At 60.0% G+C, this 14,308-nt stretch overlaps 1 non-coding gene across 1 annotated transcript; it reads left to right on the top strand.

Annotated features, from left to right (window-relative positions):
- Positions 1-11,483: 11,483 nt before the first annotated feature.
- LOC131867425 (5S ribosomal RNA) lies at positions 11,484-11,602 on the top strand. Its single transcript, XR_009365978.1, has one exon. It is a non-coding gene; the product is annotated as a 5S ribosomal RNA (ribosomal RNA).
- Positions 11,603-14,308: the final 2,706 nt, after the last annotated feature.

The following is a 14,308-nucleotide window of genomic DNA, read 5'->3' as shown; positions in this document are numbered from 1 at the left end:
GCGACTACCAGTGCCAACCCCTTATCCCGCGACGCGTCCGACAAAGAGAACGTTCCAAGGCGGCAGAGGAGGTTACCAGCCGAAGGATGCAGTAGCAATAACAGGTATAGTTCCGCGGCGGCCGAGAAGACTCACTGCATAGGAATCGGGATGCGAGGCGAGGGATGCGGCGGGAAGGCCCCGACGGCTAAACGGAAGAGGCTGCAGGGCCGCCTCGGAATGGTCCAAGCATCGGATGCGATTGGGACGACTACCAGTGCCAACCCCTTATCCCGCGATGCGTCCGATACACAGATAGTTCCAAGGCGGCCGAGGAGCCTCACCGCATATCAATCGGGGTGCGAGGCGAGGGATGGGGCGGGAAGGCCCCAACGGCTAGACGGAAGAGGCTTCAGGGCCACCTCGGAATGGTCCAAGCATCGGACGCGCTTGGGGCGACTGCCAGTGCCAACCCCTTATCCCGCGATGCGTCCGATACACAGATGGTTCCAAGGCGGCCGAGGAGCCTCACCGCATAGCAATCGGGGGTGCGAGGCGAGGGATGGGGCGGGAAGGCCCCAACGGCTAGACGGAAGAGGCTTCAGGGCCGCCTAGGAATGGTCCAAGCATCGGACACGCTTGGGGCGACTACCAGTGACAGCCCCCTATCCCGCGATGCGTCCGATACGAAGATGGTTCCAAGGCGGCCGAGGAGCCTCACCGCATAGCAATCGGGGTGCGAGGTGGGGGATGCGGCGAGATGGCCCCAACGGCTAGACGGAAGAGGCCACAGGGCCGCGTCGGAATAGTCCAAGCATCGGACGCGCTTGGGGCGACTACCAGTGACAACCCCTTATCCCGCGATGCGTCCGATACGAAGATAGTTCCAAGGCGGCCGAGGAGCCTCACCGCATAGCAATCGGGGTGCGAGGTGGGGGATGCGGCGAGATGGCCCCAACGGCTAGACGGAAGAGGCTGCAGGGCCGCCTCGGAATAGTCCAAGCATCGGACGCGCTTGGGGCCACTACCAGTGACAACCCCTTATCCCGCGATGCGTCCGATACGAAGATAGTTCCAAGGCGGCCGAAGAGCCTCACCGCATAGCAATCGGGGTGCGAGGTGGGGGATGCGGCGAGATGGCCCCAACGGCTAGACGGAAGAGGCCACAGGGCCGCCTCGGAATAGTCCAAGCATCGGACGCGCTTGGGGCGACTACCAGTGACAACCCCTTATCCCGCGATGCGTCCGATACGAAGATAGTTCCCAGGCGGCCGAGGAGCCTCACCGCATAGCAATCGGGGTGCGAGGCGAGGGATGCGGCGAGATGGCCCCAAAGGCTAGACGGAAGAGGCTGCAGGGCTGCCTCGGAATAGTCCAAGCATCGGACGCGCTTGGGGCGACTACCACTGCCAACCCCTTATCCCGCGATGCGTCCGATACACAGATAGTTCCGAGGCGGCCGAGGAGGTGGGGGATGCAGCGAGATGGCCCCAACGGCTAGACGGAAGAGGCTGCAGGGCCGCCTCGGAATAGTCCAAGCATCGGACGCGCTTGGGGCGACTACCAGTGACAACCCCTTATCCCGCGATGCGTCCGATACACAGATAGTTCCGAGGCGGCCAAGGAGCCTCACCGCATAGCAATCGTGGTGCGAGGTGGGGGATGCGGCGAGATGGCCCCAACGGCTAGACGGAAGAGGCTGCAGGGCCGCCTCGGAATGGTCCAAGCATCGGATGCGCTTGGGGCGACTACCACTGCCAACCCCTTATCCCGCGATGCGTCCGATACACAGATAGTTCCAAGGCGGCCGAGGAGCCTCACAGCATAGCAATCAGGGTGCGAGGCGAGGGATGCGGCGAGAAAGCCCCAACGGCTAGAGGGAAGAGGCTTCAGGTCCGCCTCGGAATGGTCCAAGCATCGGACGCGCTTGGGGCGACTACCAGTGACAACCCCTTATCCCGCGACGCGTCCGATACACAGATAGTTCCAAGGCGGCCGAGGAGCCTCACCGCATAGCAATCGGGGTGCGAGGCGAGGGATGCGGCGAGAAGGACCCAACGGCTACACGGAAGAGGCTTCGGGGCCGCCTCGGAATGGTCCAAGCATCGGACGCGCTTGGGGCGACTACCAGTGACAACCCCTTATCCCGCGACGCGTCCGATACACAGATAGTTCCGAGGCGGCCGAGGAGCCTCACCGCATAGCAATCGGGGTGCGAGGCGAGGGATGCGGCGAGAAGGACCCAACGGCTACACGGAAGAGGCTTCGGGGCCGCCTCGGAATGGTCCAAGCATCGGACGCGCTTGGGGCGACTACCAGTGACAACCCCTTATCCCGCGACGCGTCCGATACACAGATAGTTCCAAGGCGGCCGAGGAGCCTCACCGCATAGCAATCGGGGTGCGAGGCGAGGGATGCGGCGAGAAGGACCCAACGGCTAGACGGAAGAGGCTTCGGGTCCGCCTCGGAATGGTCCAAGCATCGGACGCGCTTGGGGCGACTACCAGTGACAACCCCTTATCCCGCGACGCGTCCGATACACAGATAGTTCCAAGGCGGCCGAGGAGCCTCACCGCATAGCAATCGGGGTGCGAGGCGAGGGATGCGGCGAGAAGGACCCAACGGCTAGACGGAAGAGGCTTCGGGTCCGCCTCGGAATGGTCCAAGCATCGGACGCGCTTGGGGCGACTACCAGTGACAACCCCTTATCCCGCGACGCGTCCGATACACAGATAGTTCCAAGGCGGCCGAGGAGCCTCACCGCATAGCAATCGGGGTGCGAGGCGAGGGATGCGGCGAGAAGGACCCAACGGCTAGACGGAAGAGGCTTCGGGTCCGCCTCGGAATGGTCCAAGCATCGGACGCGCTTGGGGCGACTACCAGTGACAACCCCTTATCCCGCGACGCGTCCGATACACAGATAGTTCCGAGGCGGCCGAGGAGCCTCACCGCATAGCAATCGGGGTGCGAGGCGAAGGATGCGGCGAGAAGGACCCAACGGCTAGACGGAAGAGGCTTCGGGTCCGCCTCGGAATGGTCCAAGCATCGGACGCGCTTGGGGCGACTACCAGTGACAACCCCTTATCCCGCGACGCGTCCGATACACAGATAGTTCCAAGGCGGCCGAGGAGCCTCACCGCATAGCAATCGGGGTGCGAGGCGAGGGATGCGGCGAGAAGGACCCAACGGCTAGACGGAAGAGGCTTCAGGGCCGCCTCGGAATGGTCCAAGCATCGAACGCGCTTGGGGCGACTACCAGTGACAACCCCTTATCCCGCGACGCGTCCGATACACAGATAGTTCCGAGGCGGCCGAGGAGCCTCACCGCATAGCAATCGGGGTGCGAGGCGAGGGATGCGGCGAGAAGGACCCAACGGCTAGACGGAAGAGGCTTCAGGGCCGCCTCGGAATGGTCCAAGCATCGGACGCGCTTGGGGCGACTACCAGTGACAACCCCTTATCCCGCGACGCGTCCGATACACAGATAGTTCCGAGGCGGCCGAGGAGCCTCACCGCATAGCAATCGGGGTGCGAGGCGAGGGATGCGGCGAGAAGGACCCAACGGCTAGACGGAAGAGGCTTCAGGGCCGCCTCGGAATGGTCCAAGCATCGGACGCGCTTGGGGCGACTACCAATGACAACCCCTTATCCCGCGACGCGTCCGATACACAGATAGTTCCGAGGCGGCCGAGGAGCCTCACCGCATAGCAATCGGGGTGCGAGGCGAGGGATGCGGCGAGAAGGACCCAACGGCTAGACGGAAGAGGCTTCAGGGCCGCCTCGGAATGGTCCAAGCATCGGACGCGCTTGGGGCGACTACCAGTGACAACCCCTTATCCCGCGACGCGTCCGATACACAGATAGTTCCGAGGCGGCCGAGGAGCCTCACCGCATAGCAATCGGGGTGCAAGGCGAGGGATGCGGCGAGAAGGACCCAACGGCTAGACGGAAGAGGCTTCAGGGCCGCCTCGGAATGGTCCAAGCATCGGACGCGCTTGGGGCGACTACCAGTGACAACCCCTTATCCCGCGACGCGTCCGATACACAGATAGTTCCGAGGCGGCCGAGGAGCCTCACCGCATAGCAATCGGGGTGCGAGGCGAGGGATGCGGCGAGAAGGACCCAACGGCTAGACGGAAGAGGCTTCAGGGCCGCCTCGGAATGGTCCAAGCATCGGACGCGCTTGGGGCGACTACCGTTGCCAACCCCTTATCCCGCGATGCGTCTGATACACAGATAGTTCCGAGGCGGCCGAGGAGCCTCACCGCATAGCAATCGGGTTGCGAGGCAGATTATTGGGAAGGGAACCCCCTGGGATGCGGCTCAAGCAGTGCCCAAAGGGACTGGAATGCGGAATCACATCGAGAGACCCAAATGCTATACGAGGGCTCAAATCGAATTATCGATTTGGCCACGACATGGACGCATCGGAACGACTACCTTTGCCGAACCACTCGCAATTGCATCCATACCGAAACCAATAGACATTTCCGTTAGAGCCCTCGCATAGCATTCGGGAATCTCGCATGCCCCTCTAAATCGACCAATGCTGGCGCTCAATGAAAATCCGAGCGCTACCACCGTTCGAGCGCCAGCATTGGTCGAGTTAGAGGGGCACGGGGGAGAATGCTCCAGTCAACACCTCCCCTATATAAGTTATTTGTCCGATTCTCGCACAACCGTAGTCTGCCTCGTCGAATCAAACAACGGTCCCAGATTCCGACTTCCGTTCCGTAGAGACCCAAAAGCTAGATGGAGGCTCGCAAGAAAGAGAGTCGGCGCATAGCAATCGGGTTTCTCGAACGTTTAGGGACCGAGCTCACTTGCGGATAGGGCAAAATCCGCCAAGCAACCCAAAAGCTAGACGGGGGCTCGAATCGAATCGCCTAGGCGGCCACAACAACGACGTGTTGGATCGACTACCAGTGCCAAACCATTCAGCAAGACTAGTCTGTGTCGAGGCCGGATAGAGATTCTCAGAGAGCGCCCGCATAGCATTTAGGAGACCTGCCGCGTCCCTCACACTCGACAAATGGTGGTGCACGTTTATAAATCCGAGCGATCCCAACCCTTTCAAGCACCAACATCGGTCGAGATAGAGGGGCACGGAGGGGGCTGCGTGAGACAACACAGTCCCCTATATAAGTTATTTGTCCGATTCTCACACATCCGAAGAATGGTCATCAAATCGGACAACAGCCCAAACTTCCGACTTCCGTCCCAGAAAGCCCAAGAGCTATCTAAAACGTTCATGGCCGGAACTCGATCGCGGCTATACCAGTCCGCCAAGCAACCCAAAAGCTAGACTGGAGCTCTAGTCGAATCACCTCTGTGGCCATTGCAAGGACGTGTTGGAGCGACTACCATTGCCGAACCATTCCGCAGGTCGAGTCCATACCAAGGCCGCATAGAGATTCACGATGAGCTCCTGCATAGCAATCAGGAGACTTGCCGTGTCCATCACAATCGATAAATCCTGGTGCAAGATTTTTGCATCCGAGCGCTCCAACCAGTCGAGCACCAGCATCAATCGACATAAACGGGCACGGGGGGAGGATGCTCGAGAACACTACCTCCCCTATATAAGTTATTTGTCCGATTCTCAAGCAGCCGAAGTCTGGTCATCGAATCGGGTCAAAGACCACAACTTCCGACTTTACCCACAATGCAAGTCATCGAATCGAACATCGGCCCCCGAGTCGGACTCCATGCGTATGTCAGGTCATCGGACCCAAATTCCGCCTTCCTGCGCATGGCGGGCCATCAATATCAACTCGGTCATCGGACCCAAACTCCGCCTTTTTGCGTATGGCACGCCTTCAAATCGGTCATCGGACCCAAATTCCGCCTTCCTGTGCATGGCGGGCCATCAACATCAACTCGGTCATCGGACCCAAATTCCGCCTTTCTGCGCATGGCACGCCATCAACTCGGTCATCGGACCCAAATTCCGCCTTCCTGCGCATGGCAGGTCATCGGACACAAATTCAGACCTCGCCAATATGCCTACGTATCGAATCGGTCATCGGACCCAACTTCCGACTTCATCCATACTGTAGGGTCTTTGAGGTTGGCGCGGTGCGCTCAACCCAGGGAGTCGACCCATCGAAGCATACACCTCCCCTATATAAGCTATTTGTCCGATTCCCACACCTGTGTAGTTTGCACCTCTGACCAGGACATCGACCCCAACTTCCGAACTCGACTGCAACGACGGCACCAGCGCCTTGGTGCGCACCTTGCGACGCACAGTCCCAACATTCGCCTTCCTGCACATGGCAGGTCATCGGACCCAAATTCCGACCTCGCGAGTATGCCTACATATCGAATCGGTCATCGGACCCAACTTCCGACTTCATCCATACCGTAGGGTCTTTGAGGTTGGCGCGGTGCGCTCAACCCGGGGAGTCGACCCAACGAAGCATACACCTCCCCTATATAAGCTATTTGTCCGATTCCCACACCTGTGTAGTTTGCACCTCCGATCAAGACATCGACCCCAACTTCCGAACTCGCCTCCAACGACCGAACCAGCGCCTTGGTGCGCACCTTGCAACGCACAGTGCCAACATTCGCCTTCCTGCACGTGGCAGGTCATCGGACCCAAATTCCGACCTCGCGAGTATGCCTACATATCGAATCGGTCATCGGACCCAACTTCCGACTTCATCCATACCGTAGGGTCTTTGAGGTTGGCGCGGTGCGCTCAACCCGGGGAGTCGACCCAACGAAGCATACACCTCCCCTATATAAGCTATTTGTCCGATTCCCACACCTGTGTAGCTTGCACCTCCGATCAGGACATCGACCCCAACTTCCGAACTCGACTAAAAAGACCGCACCAGCGCCTTGGTGTGCACCTTGCAACGCACAGTGTCAACATTCGCCTTCCTGCACATGGCAGGTCATCGGACCCAAATTCCGACCTCATGAGCATACCTACTAATCGAATCGGTCATCGGACCCAACTTCCGACTTCATCCATACCGTAGGGTCTTTGAGGTTGGCGCGGTGCGCTCAACCTGGGGAGTCGACCCATCGAAGCATACACCTCCCCTATATAAGCTATTTGTCCGATTCCGACACCTGTGTAGTTTGCACCTCCGCTCAGGACATCGACCCCAACTTCCGAACTCGCCTGCAACGACCGAACCAGCGCCTTGGTGCGCACCAAAAGTGCGCACTTTTGGAGGGCACTTTTGTGCGCTCCAAAGGTGCGCACTTTTGGAGGGCACTTTTCTGCGCTCCAAAGGTGCGCACTTTTGGAGGGCACTTTTTGGAGGGCACTTTTCTGCGCTCCAAAGGTGCGCACTTTTGGAGGGCACTTTTTGGAGGGCACTTTTCTGCGCTCCAAAGGTGCGCACTTTTGGAGGGCACTTTTTGGAGGGCACTTTTCTGCGCTCCAAAGGTGCGCACTTTTGGAGGGCACTTTTTGGAGGGCACTTTTCTGCGCTCCAAAGGTGCGCACTTTTGGAGGGCACTTTTTGGAGGGCACTTTTCTGCGCTCCAAAGGTGCGCACTTTTGGAGGGCACTTTTTGGAGGGCACTTTTCTGCGCTCCAAAGGTGCGCACTTTTGGAGGGCACTTTTTGGAGGGCACTTTTCTGCGCTCCAAAGGTGCGCACTTTTGGAGGGCACTTTTTGGAGGGCACTTTTCTGCGCTCCAAAGGTGCGCACTTTTGGAGGGCACTTTTTGGAGGGCACTTTTCTGCGCTCCAAAGGTGCGCACTTTTGGAGGGCACTTTTGTGCACTCCAAAGGTGCGCACTTTTGGAGGGCACTTTTCCTGTGCTCCAAAGGTGCACACCTAGGTGAGCACCTTCGACCACACCTTGTAGCACACCAAACTCTGACTTTCGACTTCATCCGCAATGCAGGGTCTTTGAGGTTGGCGCAATGCGCACAACCAGGGGAGTCGACCCATCAAACCCAACACCTCCCCTATATAAGCTATTTGTCTGATTCTCATACATGCGTAGCCTGCAGGAGCAATTAGGACATCGACCCCAACTTTCGGCTTCTAAACGAAAACAAGGTCTTTGAGGTTGGTGTAATGCGAACAACTAGGGGAGTCAACCCATCAAACCCAACACCTCCCCTATATAAGCTATTTGTCTGATTCTCATACATGTGTAGTCTACAGGAGCAATTAGGACATCGACCCCAACTTTTGACTTCTTAACGAAAACAAGGTCTTTGAGGTTGACGTAATGCGCACAACCAGGGGAGTCGACCCATCAAACCCAACACCTCCCCTATATAAGCTATTTGTCCGATTCTCATACATGTGTAGCCTGCAGGAGCCATTAGGACATTGACCCCAACTTTTGACTTCTTAACGAAAACAAGGTCTTTGAGGTTGGCGTAATGCGCACAACCAAGGGAGTTGACCCATCAAACCCAACACCTCCCCTATATAAGCTATTTGTCTGATTCTCATACATGTGTAGCCTGCAACAACGATTAGGACATCCACCCCAACTTCTGAATTCGTCTGCGTTGACCGCACCAAAGGTGCACGCCTTGGTGCTCACCAAAATCCGACTTCCGACTTCTTCTGCTATGCGGGGTCTTTGAGGTTGGCGCAGTGCGCACAACCAGGGGAGTCAACCCACCGAATGCAACACCTCCCCTATATAAGCTATTTGTCTGATTCTCATACATGCGTAGACTGCAGCAATGATTAGGACATCCACCCCAACTTTTGACTTCTTAAACAAGACAGGGTCTTTGAAGTTGGTGCAGTGCACACAACCAGGGGAGTCGACCCATCAAACGCAACACCTCCCCTATATAAAGCTATTTGTCCGATTCTCATACGTGTAGTCTGCAGCAGCGATTAGGACATCGACCCCAACTTCCGAATTCGTTTGCATTGACCGCACCAAAGGTGCACGCCTTGGTGTGCACCCTGGAGTGCACTTTGGTGCTCACCTCGGTGCACACTTTGGTGTGCACCTCGGTGTGCACCAAAGGTGCGCACCTTGGAGCGCACCAAAGGTGTACACTTTGGAGCGCACCACATAGGGTCTTTGAGAGGTTGGCGCAGTGCGCACACCAAGGTGGGTGTTGAGGTGCGTGCCGAGGTGGGTGGGTGCTAGGGTGCGCTCCATGGTGGGTGCCAGGGTGGGTGCGTGCTAGGGTGGATTCCAAAGAGGGTCATAGGGTGGGTGCCAAGGTGGGTTGGTGATATAGTGGGTTCAAAGGTGGGTACTAGGGTGGGTTCCAAGGTGGGTCACAAGTTGGGTGCCAGGATGCGTGGGTGTTAGGTTGGGTGCCAAGGTGGGCTCCTGCGTGGGTGGGTGCTAGGGTGGGTTTCAAGGTGGACGCGAGGGCGGGTGCCAAGGTGGGTAACAAGTTGGGTGTTAGGATGGGTGAGTGCTAGAGTGGGTGCCAAGGTGGGTGGGTGCTAAGGTGGATGCCAAGGTGGTTCACAGGGTGGGTGGGTTCTAGGGTGAGTTCCAAGGTGGGTCACAGGTTCAGTGCTAGGGTGGGTGTCAAGGCGGGTGTCGAGGTGCCTGGGTGCTAGGGTGTGGATGCCAATGTGGGTCATAGGGTGGGTACTAGGGTGGGCTGCAATGTGGGTGCCAAGGTGGGTAACATGCTCGGTGGGTTCTAAATTGGGTGCCAGGGTGGGTGTGCACCCACCTTGCCCGAGGTGGGTGCCAAGGTGCCAGTGTGGGTGGGTGCTAAGGTGGATGCCAAGGTGGGTGAGAAGGTGGGTGATAGGTTGAGTGGTAGGATGGGTGGGTGCCAAGATGGGTCACAGGGTGGGTGCAAGGGTGGGTAGGTGCTAGGGTTGGTGTCAGGGTGGGTGGGTGCTAGGTTGGGTTCCAAGGTGGGTGCGAGGGTGAGTGTCAAGGTGGGTCACAGGTTAGGTGCTAGGATGGGTGAGTGCTAGGGTGCAAAGGTGCCAGGGTGGGTGCTAGGATGGGTCGATGCTAGGGTGAGTGGCAAGGTGGGTCCACAAGTGTCAAGGTGGGTGCCGAGGTGGGTGCCAAGTCGGCGACTGCTATGGTGGATGCCAAGGTGGGTCACGGGGTGGGTGCCAAGTTGCTAGGTTGGGTTCCAAGGTGGGTGCCAACGTGGGTGCTAGGGTGCGTGGGTTAAAGGGTGTGTCACAACGTGGGTGCCAGGATGGGTGCGCACCCACACTGGCCAAGACGGGTGCGGGTGCAAGGTTGGGTTCCAAGCCCGGTCACAGGCTGGGTGCTAGGATGGGTGGGTGCCAAGGTGGGCACCAGGGTGGGTGCACCCACCCTGGCCAAGGTGGGTCACGGGGTGGGTCCTAGGGTGGGTAACGGGGTGGGTACTAAGGTGCGTGCCAAGGTGGGTCATAGGGTGGGTGCCAAGGTGGGCACCAGGGTGGGTGTGCACCAACCCTAGCCAGGGTAGGTCACGGGGTGGTTGTCGGGGTGGGCGTCAAGGAGCCAAGGTGGGTGGCAAGTAGCCAAGTTGCGTGCCAAGGTGGGTGTCGGGGTGGGTGCCAAGGATCCAAGGTGGGTGCCAAGGAACCAAGGTGGGTGTCTGGGTGGGTGCCGAGGTGGGAGCCAGGGTGGGTCCCAAGGTGAGTGCAAAGGTGGGTGCCAGGGTCAAGGTGAGTGCCAATGTGGGTTCCAAGGTGCCAGGGTCAGGGTGAGTGCCAATGTGGGTTCAAAGGTGCTAAGTTGGGTGCGAGGTTGGGTGCGAGGGTGGGTGGGTGCCAAGGTGTGCTAGGTGGAAGCCCGGGTGGGTCGGCATCCCATGGGTGTCGAGTTGGGTGCCTGATGGGTGCTTCTTGTCAAGTTTTAGTCGTCGGGACTCATTTCGAGCCTTAGAGGTCGTTTCTTGTCCGGTTGCCCTGTCTTCGACCTGGGAACCCAATTTTGGTCCTCGGGTCCCATTTTTTTTTGTCTCGCATCCCACTTTTGGCCTGTGGCCTTTTCGGGGTCGATTCTCGTTTTGGGCATCAGAGCATGTTTCTTCTCCTAAAACCCAATATTTGTTTATTAAGTCTCGGAACACATTTTTGTTCTCGTGGACCCATCATGGGTCTTGGAACGCATTTGTGGTCCTTGGGTCCCATTTTGCATCCCGAAACTTGTGTTTTGGTGCTTGATCCCTATTTTGGGTGCCCACCTTGCACCAAGTGCGCACCCGGGGCAAACCGAGCGCCTTGGTGCACCGGGGCAAGATCGAGCGTGCACCCGAGGCGCCCCGAACATGCACCAAGGTGCACTCGGCCCACATGTGAGCGCAGGTCGTTGCGCCCGAGGTGGTGTGTGGGCACCGCGTTGCAGACGGGACACTGCACGCACACGACGCCCCCTCCAGGTGCACGCACGTAGGCCGGGCCGGGTGCACACCCGACGCCCTAGCAAGGTGCGCGCACCCGGGCAGGGCTCACACTTGGCGAACGGGGCGCACTTCGCGAGGGAGGGTGTGCACCTCGACGGGGGTGGGTGGCCGGGGTGGATTCGCACGTGGGTCGCGGTTTGCTAAGTACACACTGCGACAAGCTCATAACGGGTGCGATCATACCAGCGTTAGTGCACCGGATCCCATCAGAACTCCGCAGTTAAGCGCGCTTGGGCCGGAGTAGTACTGGGATGGGTGACCTCCCGGGAAGTCCCGGTGTTGCACCCTTTTTTAGTTTTTCGCCGGGCGTCGCAATGCTATTTGAATAAACCTTTTGCCCGTTTGCGTTCTCGTCGGGGCCGGGCCGGGCCGGGGTGCGCTGCCCGCACTACCGCGCGCGCGGGGGCGACACCGAGCGCGCACCCGAGGCGCCCCGAGCACACAGGCCACGGTGCAACCCGGGCGTTGTGCGCGCACCCCGGTGCGCCCGAGGTGCTGCGCGCGCACCCAGGTGAAATCGGTGTGCACCTCGGCCAGTGCGCGCTCGGTCGAGTCGCGCACGTTGGCCAAGGTGCACGGTGATGTTTCTTACTCTAAGGTTCCGCACCAGACGCCCGGGACAGGTGAGCGAAGCTGGGCGGGGCCGGGTGCGCGGCCGGGGCAGGTGCACGCAGCTGGAGAGAGCTTTGGAGCACACTTCGGAGCGCACCAATGATGCGCTCCATTCAAAAGTTTCCTGAAAAGGCAAAAAAAGTTGAGATTATAGAATTTCCCACTTGAGAGATTGTAAAAAAAAAAAATTTAAAATGAAGGAAACGCGGGTGCCAAGGTGTGCGCAGCCCAGCCAAGGTGTGCGCACCAAGGCGCCCACCCTGGCGAAGGTGCACGCAAGGTGCGCACCCGAGGCAAACCGGACAATTAACCCAACTTTCGACTTCGCGCGCACCTTGGAGCGCACTTCGGAGCGCTCCTTGGTGCGCACCAATCTTGGGCACCTCGGAGTGCACCATGGCGCCCACCAAGGTGCGCACCCGGGGCAAACCGAGCTCCGACTTCGTGCGCACCTTGGAGCGCACGAAAGGTGCGCACCATGGCGCCCACCAAGGTGCGCAGCCCAGCCAAGGCGTGCGCATCAAGGTGCGCACCCTGGCGAAGGTGCGCACCCGGGGCAAACCGAGCTCCGACTTCGTGCGCACCTTGGAGCGCACAAAAGGTGCGCAACCCAGCCAAGGTGTGCGCACCCCGGTCAAACCGAGCTCCGAATCGTGCGCACCAGAGGTGCACGCCATCGTGCGCACCTTGGAGCACACTTCGGAGCCCTCCTTGGTGCGCGCCGATGTTGCGCACCTCGGAGCGCACCCGGGGAAAACAATGCAATTAACCCGACTTTCGACTTCGTGGGCACCTCGGAGCGCTCTCGGGTTCGCACCTCGGAGCACACCGAGGTGCGCACCTTTGATGCGCTGCCTTCACCAATTTCCAGAAAAGGCAAGAAAACATTGAGAAGGTGTGCGCACCGAGGTGCCCACCCTGGCGAAGGTGCACGCGAGGTGCGCACCCGGGGCAAACCGGGCTCCGACTTCGTGCACGCCGCACCTTGGAGCACACTTCGGAGCGCTCCTTGGTGCGCACCAGGGCGCGCAACCCAGCCGAGGTGCCCACCCCGGCGAAGGTGCACGCGAGGTGCGCACCCGGGGCAAACCGGGCTCCGACTTCGTGCACGCCATGGTGCCCACCGCGGCGAAGGTGCACGCGAGGTGCGCACCCGGGGCAAACCGGGCTCCGACTTCGTGCACGCCGCACCTTGGAGCACACTTCGGAGCGCTCCTTGGTGCGCACCATGGTGCCCACCAGGGCGCGCAACCCCGCCGAAGGTGCACGCGAGGTGCGCACCCGGGGCAAACCGGGCTCCGACTTCGTGCACGCCGCACCTTGGAGCACACTTCGGAGCGCTCCTTGGTGCGCACCATGGTGCCCACCAGGGCGCGCAACCCCGCCGAAGGTGCACGCGAGGTGCGCACCCGGGGCAAACCGGGCTCCGACTTCGTGCACGCCATGGTGCGCACCGCGGCGAAGGTGCGCACCCGGGGCAAACCGGGCTCCGACTTCGTGCACGCCGCACCTTGGAGCACACTTCGGAGCGCTCCTTGGTGCGCACCAGGGCGCGCAACCCAGCCGAGGTGCCCACCCCGGCGAAGGTGCACGCGAGGTGCGTACCCGGGGCAAACCGGGCTCCGACTTCGTGCACGCCGCACCTTGGAGCACACTTCGGAGCGCTCCTTGGTGCGCACCATGGTGCCCACCAGGCCGCGCAACCCAGCCAAGGTGTGCGCACCAAGGTGCACGCGAGGTGCGCACCCGGGGCAAACCGGGGTCCGACTTCGTGCACGCCGCACCTTGGAGCACACATCGGGGCGCTCCCGGGTTCGCACCGGCGTTGCGCACCGTGGTGGGCACCTCGGAGCACACCAAGGTGGGCAGCGAGGTGCGCACCTTTGATGCGATGCCTTCACTAATTTCCATAAAAGGCAAAAAAAAAACGAGATTTTAAAATTTCCGTTTTGAAAGATAGTGAGAAAAAGGGAATGCTGGTGCCATCTTGAGCCCGCCCTGGTGCGCAGCCCAGCCAAGGTGTGCGCACCAAGGTGCCCACCCTGGCGAAGGTGCGCGCCCGGGCAATTAACCCAACTTCCAACTTCGCGCGCGCCAGGGTGGGAGCGCACCCAACAACCGGGCCTGGGAAGAGCCAATGCGAGAAACCCCACCAAACGCTCTGACAAAAAAAGAGGGGGCGCTCCAGTAACCCCGCTTCGGAGCGCACCCTGGGCAAACCCAGCCAAGGTGCCCACCCCGGCCAAGGTGCAGGCGAGGTGCGCACCCGGGGCAAACCGGGCTCCGACAACGTGCACGCCGCACCTTGGAGCACACTTCGTAGCGCTCCCGGGTGCGCACCTCAGAGCACACCAAGGTGGGCAGCGAGGTGCGCACCTTTGA

This window comes from Cryptomeria japonica, unplaced genomic scaffold, assembly GCF_030272615.1.
Source record: "Cryptomeria japonica unplaced genomic scaffold, Sugi_1.0 HiC_scaffold_172, whole genome shotgun sequence".
Classification (NCBI taxonomy): Eukaryota; Viridiplantae; Streptophyta; class Pinopsida; order Cupressales; family Cupressaceae; genus Cryptomeria; species Cryptomeria japonica.
This window is presented reverse-complemented; position numbering and strand designations above follow the sequence as displayed.